The following is a 12,619-nucleotide window of genomic DNA, read 5'->3' as shown; positions in this document are numbered from 1 at the left end:
TATATATACTCTGGCCGACCTTTGTTTCACAAGTCGAGTTAAGACTTGATTATCTGTATTTTGGAATTCTGACCTATATATGTACATATAGCTTTCTTCTCGTTTCAATATTTGTACCTTGCATTTTTCATTTTGCGGTCTTTCGTAATACCTAGCCACTTATGTTTTACAACTTAAGCGTAAGACTCTGTATGGTAGGGTGTTATATTTAACTCCTAGAAAATGTAATGCTTATGTTTTTCTACTTTAACTTATGCAAAAATCTTTTCACACCAAATCATTTATAATTAAATTCCAATTCCTTGGCAATTCAATTTTTCTTAACTTAATTAATCGCCAATTCCTTGGTCAACTAATTAAGAGAAGAGGTTAAGCACGGTTTCGATTTAAAGCCACACAACTTTCAAAATACTATTCCTAGTCAAGTTAAAAATCATGAGAAAGAGTTTCAAGCTAATTTTGATATTAAATTTTTCAAAGTAATAACAGAACCCAAGACAAAATTAGAATATTTTTCAATACTTCTAACCATTAAAGATGAAGAACGACTCAATCTTAAAAAAAGTAGAAAAGCATGAAGTAAAATAAAGAAATTACATTACTAATCCATAAAATCAAACAAAGTTCCTAACCTTTAACGGAGGAGGTTTAGTTACTCATGATAGAAAGGAAAATAACTTAAAACTAATGAAGTGTTGGATGAATCCAGTTCTTGTTCCCTAATGATCAGGATCTGAGGATCCCTGGATGCCTCTCTGTGAACTTTGTTCACTTATTTATATTTTAGCTTTCTAACTATTTAAAATTCAAAAACTAATCTTATATCCGAAGAATAAGATAACAACTTATTCAAATTCAAAACAACAACTCAAATCTAATCTTATCTTTCTAAAAGAAGTTAATGATAACTAGTCATTTAAATCTTGAATCTTTGGTTGAATTTAGAATTTCCTTAAAATGGATTTGAACTTGGCGTTGGACTCCATAATTGGACACTGGGCTTCGAAGTTGGGAGCTGGGCTCCGAAGTTAGAAGCTGGATAATATGATCACTTTGGACTCCCTGGAGGTTCAAAAATGCATGGCGCTAGGCACCACCCTTGAGACATCATCAAAGGTGCCTAACTTGAATGTTGGGTGCCCAGCTTGGTATCCCGGAGCTGGGTTTGAATGTTTGGACACCCAACTTGATGTCTCAGAACTGGGCATAGATGTTTGGACGCCCAACTTGATGTTTCGGAGCTGGGCTTAGTGTTTTTTTTGTTGATTTTATCCTGATTTTTTAAAATAAATCTTGAAAACACAATTATTTTAAAACAACTTTAAACATACATATGATTAGTTATAAAAACTTCATTAAAAATATAAAAATTTTGATTTAAACCTAAAAAAATTTAAAAAAAAAACCTAAAACTAACTCAAGATGCCTATCCATCCATATTCAAATTGGACGAGCTCGTTTTGATCCAAACCAAAAGCAAATTTGCTTGTTTCTATGTTGAAGTGATTTTTAGAAGCAAGTAGTTCAGTCTTTCCAAGCTTTGGGACAGAATTTTCTAGTAAATATGAAGGCTTGTAGTTGATTTGTTTTGTTATAGGATCTTTTTCTCTGCAACTATTAGGAAGCTAAACTCCTTAGTGGACTATCTCTGACACAAATTTGATTTGTTTTGTTATAAAGATCTTTTTCTCTTCTTAAATTAAGATTATTGACTACTACTAAATCATATTACAATCATTATAAAAGTGTGTATGAGATACACTTATAATATTTGAGATCTTTGTTTCCAAATATCAACAAGTATAGAAATTACTAATCCGTCGCGGTACTGAGCTCCATTTAAGGGTTTGTCGCTGGCCAATGGGTTGCTGCATGCACGAGGCGGGATTCGAACTCCCGACACTTGTTTAAACGGACTAGTGAGCTAACCACTAGACTAACCCAACTTGGTTTACTAATTTAGTATATGATAATACAAAATTTAACCTACATGACAAACAACTTATACTAACTCTTACGGGTAAGAGTATAGAGAAATGAAGGAAATAAAAAAGCTCATGATAAACACTTTAGAAAACAAATGGGAAGCAATTTGTTTGAGTTCAAATTATTTAGTTCTTCTTAGGGTTCTTTAACTTATATTTATAACAATATCTTTGAGTTTATGAAAATTATTTCTGACACTGAATGAAATTCTTAGAAATATATTTGATTTGTCATCATAAAAAAGAGAGACAAGTTTTATAATCCAAATTAATTATTTTTTTTTTGATGGACAAAGACAAATATAATTTAAAAACTTCATTAATTCATGTCTCACGGTTTGTTTATTTTCTAAAGCACTAGAGATTTTGTTTTTCTAAGTCATCTATTGCAAACTGGTTTTTCTTTAGGAAATAAAATAAAAAAAATAATTATTTCTCTAAATTTATTATTTCAACTTTAATTTTCGAAATGAAATTTTTTTAGGATGAGTTCGCCTAACTCCGACAAACTTCTATAATTTTATAGAGTGTACACAACTCCAGTGAACTTCATCCAAATTCTCTATCTCTAAAAATTTGGTTGAGAACAAAATTTAAATTTCCAACCCATTGTCATGGTCTCCAACAGTGTATAGAAGTATACAAAATTATACAGACAACAAACATGATTTTTTCAATATCGTCCGTGACAATGGCAACCATTATTATCATCTTCAAAAATATACAGGTACACAGGTATTTAACAAGGATTTTTTTCTATTATAAATTAAAAAAAAATCGGTATTTCCCAAAAAAATACGATGTACTCTAGTGTACTTCTATGTACTTTGGAGACAATGACAATGGTTGCCATTGTTAACTTTCCAATTTTTTCTTCTCATCCAATCTAATATTTATGAAGATACGTAGTAAAATTTGCCAGAGTATATGGCAAACTCTATAAAAATATAGAAGTTCGTCGATGAGTACGGCAAACTTGACCTAAATACCAAAATAAAATTGTATTTAAAAAAATTTGAGTTTAGAAAAATTTTTTTTTTTTATTTTATTTAAAAAAAATCCATTGCGAACTAGAATGATATAAGACCCAAGCTAAGATGAGTACATTTAATGCGAAAACACCTTAGAACGTGATTTTGAATAGTTATCAACACACCTCAAAAAATACAAAGACTTCATTTCTATACCTCAGAAGTAAGGAATATATCCTTAATAGACCTCAAAAATGTGTTCAAACTAATAGATATATTTTGGCACCAAAAAGTGAGTACGTTGATCAAGCTAGACCATTTGAAAAGTTTTCTTATTCTATCGTTGTGCAATATGTTTTTTGTTAAAAACATTGTACCAACTTAAAGAATGTGTACTTGTTGCAAATTTAAGGAATAAGCACCTAGTGACAAAGAAAGGGTTTCCAATATCACTTTGATACTCTCTCATTGTACTTTGATTCTTTCTCAAAATCTAAAACAAGAACTTAAAAGCTTTTCAAATCTTTAGATTTGTACGTAGCAAAATGCACTAGGGTATAAGTTCGAAAACTTTATTAAAAGTTCTTTACAACAAATTTTAAGATATCTTAATTGAGGAGTCAGCAATTTTTATGATTTATAATTATTAATTAGTCATCAATAGTATTTTTAATAGTATGAAATTACATTTAATAGTGTGGAATTATTTATTTTTTTTAGTTAAGTACGGGCCAAATTTTAATAAAAATAGTGTTGGCTCCCTAAATTTTCTCTTTAATTTATTGAGGATCAATATTTAAAAAGAAATTTGGGTATATTTTTATGACATATATATCTAGAAAAAACTTTAAAGACATACTTGTTGAATTAAAAATAAATACATAAATTGTTTATATAAAAAGTCCATCACAAAGTAATGGTGTATTTTATATAAAAGACTTTACTATATTTTTATTATATAGATATGCTATACAAATAAATATCTTGTTAAGTTGGCTATTGCATAAGAGAAAAAAATAAATTGTCCCTTAAAAAATATTTTTACTAGAATAAATATGTCCAAACTCCCAATAAAGCAAATGGTACTTGCTCTATATTTTGTTTAGTTTTGGAAAACGTGTAATGTACTTTTTTTTTTTTAAATTAGCATCTAATTACTTGGAGTTCTTACTTATGACTTAAGTAGATTTACATTATTGTATACATATTAAAATTTTTAGATTAAGACAATGAAATTGACATGACCATGTAATTTGATTTCAATAGAGTTTTAAAAAAAGATAATGAAATTTTAGATAAACAACAAAGAAAAGATAGTATACATATTACATAAGGGCTTCAATCTAAATATAGAAACCATGATTTGGAGATAACTTATCATATTCTCTATGACGTGAAACATGTAGATTCATAACAGAATACTTTTGGTCAGGTCAATATGATGTTTGAAGGAAAATTTGATTTGCACAAAAAATTAGTAGTTGATGATATAATGGATTTCTTGATCTATAATTTTAAGACTTAGCTTGATTGCTTTAATTTTAATGGTTTATGTCATAGTATTAGATATTTGTCTATGATAAAATCTTAATTTAGATTTAGTAAGGTAAAATTTTGAAAAAATCTTAATTTAAGCTGAATTGAACTTTGTTTTAATTTTATGAATTCATCTTAGACGTTGACTTATTTTTTCTTTTAAATTTATGCCTAAAGGATCTAATGTTGGAATAAATTTCAATAACCCAGATCATCCACATTGAATCATCAAAAAATATATCATATCATAATGCGGAAGCGTACCTGAATTCACAAACATGAATCATATGATCGGAAGAGTTTGGATTTTGTGGTTCTTTCGATCTTCCTCAACCAAAGTCTTCTGTATTCCTAGGAGGCTGAACTGCAACTCTTTTGATGAGGAAAGAGTAACAAAGGCGGCTTTGGCATATTGGGGACCGAAACCCTGAATGTCTATTTATATTTGAGTATGGCACCCATTAAACCCTTAAACCCAAATAAAATAGTATCTAAAGACCAAAAGATAATATATCTAAAATCCAAAAAAAGATAATTATCTAGGGAACAAAAGATAATATCCGGTTTTATTCTCATTTAATTCCAAATCAAAAGTAATAATGACTTATTCAATTAGCATTTAAAACAATAAATGAGATCATCATTATATAAGTCATTTAATTTGAAATAGCATAATTTGTGATTATAATTAATATATGTATTGCCTACAAATAAGTTAGAAAATCAAATAATTTCCTAACAATCTCCCACTTGGGCTATACATATATTATTTCTTGACATAATCATATCTTTAAACTTTATGCGCGCATCTGAATGCTATTTCTCTCATTACTTTAACAATCTGGTCCGTCTCATACATTAGATATGGAACTACCGCAGCTTTTATCACATTAAATCCCGTGACTAAACCACGCCAATCATCATCCTAATATACTTAACGACATAGATCAAATTTGGATGAGTAATATGGAAATTACATGCCAAGTGATCTCATGCATGTCTATTTCCAGCTGGTCCAACTTTATTGAGATCAAACACAATATAAATATTGCAAAATGAACATTTCACATAACATGAAATAAACCATCAACTTAATTCTGCAGAAAAATAACTCAATATCTGTTATAGAACATATAGCATAAACTCCCACTAAACCAAGGCATCACAAATATTGACACCCATCCGAGCAGCGTGCTCATGAAAAACTTTAGGGGTCAATCCCTTGGTAATGAGTCTGCTAGCATATACTATGTTCCTATATGTTCTATGGAAATCTGTTTTCTTAACCTTTCTCCTTGACAACTAAGAGCTTGATGTCTATATGCTTCGATTCTGTCAAACTCTTATTGTTATTGGAGTACAGTACTGCTGACTTATTGTCACAAAATATCTTTAATGGCCTTTCAATATCATCTACTATATGAAGCTCAGTGACAAAGTTTCGCAACCATATGCCATGAAATCGAAATCAGAGTACCTAATGATCTCCAAAATTTTCTGATCTCCGATAAATAAGCATGTAATCGTTTGTTCTCTTTAGATAATGCATTACGCGTTAAACAGCTATCTAATGATTTATGCCTAGATTGCTCAAGTATTTACCCAACACTCCCACTATAAATGATATATCGGGACGTATGTAGACTTGAGCATACATTAAACTCCCTAGTGCTGATGCATAAGGTTTATCATGCATTGTTGTCCTCTCAAGATCATTTTTAGGACATTCTTTGAGACTGAATGATGCCAAGGCATCATAGGCTAGTTTCACTAGCATTTTTCTGTTAGTTTTAGTTGTTTTATGCATTTTCTTGAGCTTAAAGTAACCAAAAATGGTTAAATGAAGAACAAAGCAATGAACCATCCAAACAATATGATTTTGATGCAAATTCCATGAGTTTTAGTTATATTACTTAAATGCTATGAATGGAAGAATTCTCATGAAATTTTGCAAGACTTTGATGCAATTGTTTGGATGATTTCAGGGAAGAAGAGGCTAAGCAAGGAAGCAACAAAATCAATAAAGGAAGCTTGAATATCACATGTGGAGTTTAAGTTCCAGTTTAAGCCTAAACTGGAGCTTAAACACCAAAATCATGAAGGATAAGAAATGCTGGAATTGAAGTTTAACCTCCAGTTTGACCTTAAACTGGAGGTTAAACGCCAGAATGATAATGCCACTCAGGGGGGAGTTCCACGTTTAACCTCCAGTTTGACCTCAAACTGGAGGTTAAACGCCAGAAGTAGGAAGAGTACCAGGGAGCCATTCCACGTTTAAGCTCCAGTTTGACCTCAAACTGGAGCTTAAACGTGTTCGACAGCTTTTCCCCTCCAGGGTTGCTCTCTCCATTTCCACGTTTAACCTCCTGGAGGTTAAACGTGTTCGACACCTCCAGGGCTACCATTCTAAGCTTCCACGTTTAACCTCCAGTTTGACCTCAAACTGGAGGTTAAACGTGTTCGACCTCCAGTATGCCTCCACCCTTTTCCACGTTTAACCTCCAGTTTAACCTTAAACTGGAGGTTAAACGTGTTCGACCTCCAGGGCTGCCCTTCCCATTTCCACGTTTAAGCTTCAGTTTAACCTTAAACTGAAGCTTAAACGTGTTCGACTACATGACTCTCCAGGGCTACCTTCTTCCATTTCCACGTTTAAGCTTCAGTTTAACCTTAAACTGAAGCTTAAACGTGCTTCTACAAAAGGCCTCACTGGAAGTATCTGGCGTTTAAGCTGCAGTTTAAGCTTAAACTGCAACTTAAACGCCACTCTTGGAAAAAGGTTTCTGGGCCAATAATCTTGCGGTTTAAGTTACTCTTTGAGCACAAACAATAACTTAAACTTACTCTAGTATGAAACCCAATTGAATATCATGGTTTATGGGATTGGGCCTGAAGGATTGATGAGTTTGAAATCTCAATTTATTGAGTCATATGTCATTATTTGATTATCACTAAGTTGGCTCAATGAATGTTACAGAATTTGGATCAACAGCCTCATCAAGATTATGGATCATAAACCCAAGGCAAAAGGAAAGCAAGGAGAGGCCTCAAAGCCCAAGAAAGACAACTGAAGCTCAATATAGAAAGTGTATAAATAGGATAGAAGTTAAGTTAGCCAGGACTTTGACTTTCACTTTTAGCTAGTTTTCCTTTTCTTTGTAATTGAATTCAGAGCTATGATTCACTAAACCCCCTTTCATTGGGTTAGGGAGCTCTATTGTAATTCAATGAATCAATAATAGTTTATCTTCTTCTTCAATCTTTTCTCTTGAATTTTGTTAGAAAGCTTCTCGATCTAATTCCATTGAGTAGTTGTCTTGGGAAAGAAACTACCCATACTTGGAATCCTTCGGAACCTTGGGAAAGGAATGGAGGATTCATGCTAGAGAAGCTTTCTCACAGTGAATTGGATTGGGGTTTGGATGGATATTGTGACATGTAATCCTACCAAATTGTGGTTCATGAAACTGTGTGGTATAATCAGTGATCGAGCATCATCTCTTCTTATGAACATTTAAACCAAGGGATTGGGAATTTGTTCATTTTTAGAGAGAATTGGTGAGCCAAGGGATTGGGATCCAATCATATAAGATTGCCAAGCAAAATTCAATGAACGCATTGCTTGAGGAAGAGATAAACATGTTTTGATTCGGAGATCTCAATATCTCCTATAACCCAATGAATCCCCCAATTCTGATTACCACTTTCTCTTTACATTCTGCCACTCAATTCATGCAATCATCCCCATTCCCCTTTTAATTTCAGCAATTTAGTTTCTGCTCTTTAATTCATGCCATTTAAGATTCCGCCATTTTGATTTCTTGTCATTTACTTTTCCCGCCAATTTTACATTCCGCAATTCTCATCTAAATCTTGATTCCGCTCAACTAGAACACACTTCTAATCCGAATTGCTCACTCAACCAATCCTTGTGGGATTCGACCTCACTCTATTGTGAGTTTTTACTTGACGATAACCGGTGCACTTGCCGGAAGGAATTTTGCCGATCGTGCAATTTCCTAAATCGTAGCATAACTAGTTTATGTGCATCACTGAACTTGTCTCCTTTAGGTACGGGTGTGTCCATTGGTCTATAATTTTTCATGCCATATCTACTTAAAATCTTTTCGATATAGTTCTTTTGTGATAATCCAAGAATACCTTAAGAACGATCTCTTAGTATCTCGATTCCTAATACAAAAGAGGCATCACCAAGATCTTTCATTTCGAATTTGTTCGATAGAAATTTCTTAGTTTCATGCAACAAGCCTATATCGTTACTGGCAAGTAGAATGTCATCAACACATAAGACCAAAATATGTATTTACTCCCACTGAACTTGCGGTATACACATTCATCTATAATATTTACCTCAAAACCATATGAGGTAATGACTTGATTAAACTTGTGATACCATTGACGGGAAGCTTGTTTGAGACCATAGATGGATTTTCTCCTTTTTCTGTTGGATCTCCTTAATGACATTTCTTGAGGTTGTTGAGCTTGCTGTATGGGTTGGGATTGAGGAGGATTCTTATTATTTTCCTGTGCTGTAACAGTATCTTGAGAAACAACAATATTCTCATTGTTTTCTTGTACTGTAGCTGGATCTACAATAGGATTCTTATTGTGCTCTTGTACTATAACTGTATCTTGAACAATAATAGGCACAAAGACCTGATCATTGTCAGCTATAGAATCCTCATCAAAAGCTATATTCCTAATATTCCCTTCCCCCTCAAACTCAACTTCCTCAAGAGATCTCGCATTTCCCGTTTCAAAATAGACCTTGATGCAGGATTGTAAAACTTGTACCCCCGTGAACGCTCAGCGTAACCAATAAAGTAGCAACTAATTGTCCTTGAGTCCAATTTTCTTTCATGCGGCCTATAAGGTCGTGCCTCAGCTGGACATCCCCAAATATGCAAATGCTTTATACTGGGCCTTTTCCCAGTCCAAATTTTATATGGGGTTTTATTAACTCCTTTGCTTGGCACCCTATTAAGGATGTACACTGCGATCTTTAAGGCTTCTCCCCAGAGTGATTCAGGCAAGGAAGAATGATTAATCATACTTCTCACCATGTCTTTAAGAGTTCGATTCCTTCGCTCTGCAACACCATTCATGATAGGTTTGCCTGGCATGGTGTATTGCAGAACAATACCACACTCCTCTAGGAAAAGAGCAAAAGGCCTGGAACGTTGCTCACCTGAACCATCATATCTTCCGTAGTATTCACCACCACGATCAGATTTGACAGCTTTAATTTTCTTTCCAAGTTGAAGTTCAACTTCAGCTTTGAAAGACTTGAAAACATCCAAGGCTTGGGACTTTTCATGAATTAAATATAGATACCCGTAACGAGAGTAATTATCTATGAACGTAATAAAGTACCATTATCCATTCTAAGAGACAGTAGGGAATGGGCCACATATATCGGTATGTATCAGTTCTAAGACATCTTTAGCTCTCTCGGCACCTAATTTTCGTTCGTTTGTCCTTTTCCCCTTTATGCACTCAATACAGACTTCAAAGTCCGCCAAATTTAGGGGTCCAAAAATTCCATCCGACACAAGCCTCTGAATTCTCTATTTAGAGATGTGACCCAGGCGTTTGTGCCATAATGATGCCGAATTCTCATTTAGTTTTCGTTTTGTACCCGTTTGCAGTATTTCATTATTATAGGAATTTAAGTCAAGCCTATATAGATTATCCACCAAATGACCAGAGCAAATATTATTCGAATTATAGAAGAGACTGACTTTATTGTCTTCGAACGAACAAAAATAACCTGATTTGTCCAAACGAGAAACAGAAACCAAATTCCGTCTAAATGACGGTACATAAAATGTCTCTAATAAATCCAAGTAAAATCCACTTGAGGAACATAATCTAAAGGTTCCTATAGCTTCGACTGCAACTATATTATCGTCTGCCACATAGATGTATCTTTCAGTATCACTTGGCGGTCGGCTCCACAGGCAACCCTGCATAGTAACACTTACATGAGTAGTAGCAGCAGAATCTACCCACCAAGTATCAACAAGTGCATAACTTAAACTAGCCTCAGAACAAACGAAAGTAAGAATTATACCATTCTTTACACGCCATGTGGCATATTTGGTACAATCCTTCTTCATGTGTCCCACCTTCTTACAGAAGAAACAAGTTGAAACTTGATCTTGTTTCTTAGCCTTTTTTTGTTGAGAAGGCATATCCGCAGTAGTATCACGCTTTCTTTTATACTGAGAAGATGAAGCCATGTGAGCACTTTCAGTCTTATCTTGCTGCAGCCTCTCTTCTTCTTGCACACAGTGAGATATAAGCTCATTTAAGGACCAAGTGTCCTTCAGAGTGTTATAACTCACTTTGAAGAAGATGTTCTGGTGGCCAGGGATGAAAAAGGATTTAGCCACGATCGTGAATAAATGCCTGGTTTGTCAGAAGGTAAAAATCGAACATCAGAAACCATCAGAGGTATTGCAACCCCTTGGCATCCCGAAGTGGAAATGGGAAGACATATCGATGGATTTCGTCATAGGACTACCCCGTACTCAAGCAGGGCGTGACGCTATATGGGTCATCGTGGACCGGCTTACAAAGACTGCCCATTTTCTACCAGTTAAGGCAACCGACTCATTGGAAAGACTAGCCACGCTATATATCAGAGAGATCGTGAGGTTACATGGGGTACCAACGACCATAGTCTCGGATAGAGACCCAAGATTCACCTCGAGGTTTTGGAACGCATTACAGAAGGCATTCGGGACGAAATTGTGCCTAAGCACGTCATACCACCCGCAAACAGATGGACAAATGGAGAGGACCATCCAGACGTTGGAAGACATGTTACGAGCTTGTGTCCTAGACAGACCAGGAAAGTGGGAGAGTCACCTACCACTGATCGAGTTTGCTTATAACAACAGTTACCATGGTAGCATCGGGATGGCACCATATGAGGCACTGTACGGGCAAAGATGCCAATCTCCTTTATGCTGGTACGGACCAGAAGAGAAAGGCTAATTAAGACCGGAGTTAGTAAGACAGACCATGGAAGATATCAAGAGGATAAGAGAAAGAATGCGCACCACCCAAAGTCGACAAAAGAGTTATGCAGATCAACGAAGGAAACCCCTCGAATTTCAGAAAGGCGATCACGTATTCCTAAAAATCACCCCCACCACCGGGGTAGGGAGGGCTCTTAAGGTACAAAAACTAAGCCCCCGGTACCTGGGTCCATTTCAAATCCTCCGGCGTATAGGAAAGTTGGCATACCATCTTGCCCTACCACCAAATCTATCAAGACTACATGACGTGTTCCATGTGTCCCAACTCCGAAAATACCAGCACGATCCAAGCCATGTGTTGCAGCAAGAGGATGTAACACTCAAAGACGACCTGACTTTTGAACTACCAGCCATAGAGATTGTAGACAGAAGCACGAAGCAACTAAAGAGCAAGACGACACGACTGGTAAAGGTGGCATGGGATAGCGGCAATTCCAGAGACTACACATAAGAAAAAGAGGCAGACATGAGACAGAATCTCCCGGACTTATTTACAGGTAACAATCGTGGTAAGGATCTCCTTTTCTCCCCAACAGTAAGGAAATTTCAGTAGGACCCCTAAGTTATTTAAACGACCCTTATCGACCAAGTTCAGACATGGAATTTGGGGACAAATTCTTTTCTTATGGGGGTGATAATGTAACAACCGCCCCTTCTAGAAACAAAATTAAATTTGAAGTTTGAAAATCAGTTAGGAGATAAGTTTAGAATTTTGAAATTTTGGATAGGAACCTGGTAACCACCCTTAGTTTGAAATTTAAAATATCCCAACCACCCCATCCCCAAATGTATATAAATAGGGGAGCACCCATAGGTAGAAAATCACTTCTCTCAAACACTTATCCTCTCCCTTCTCTCTCTACAAAGAAATAACATTCTGTGGGCAAACATAAGAGGCAAGCTCAAAGAAGCGTTAGAAAAGAAGGTAGGGAATTATGCCTTTCTTACTTATGTTGGCATGTAGTATGCTTTATTTTGTTTTCTTCCATCCATGCATGACTATCATCTTTCATGTATTTTATGGCATGAATTATTCTTTGCTTATCTCTCACCTACATTG

The sequence above is a fragment of the Arachis hypogaea genome, chromosome 13, assembly GCF_003086295.3.
Source record: "Arachis hypogaea cultivar Tifrunner chromosome 13, arahy.Tifrunner.gnm2.J5K5, whole genome shotgun sequence".
NCBI classification, from domain to species: domain Eukaryota; kingdom Viridiplantae; phylum Streptophyta; class Magnoliopsida; order Fabales; family Fabaceae; genus Arachis; species Arachis hypogaea.
The sequence above is the reverse complement of the archived record's forward strand: the minus strand, read 5'-3'. Positions refer to the sequence as shown.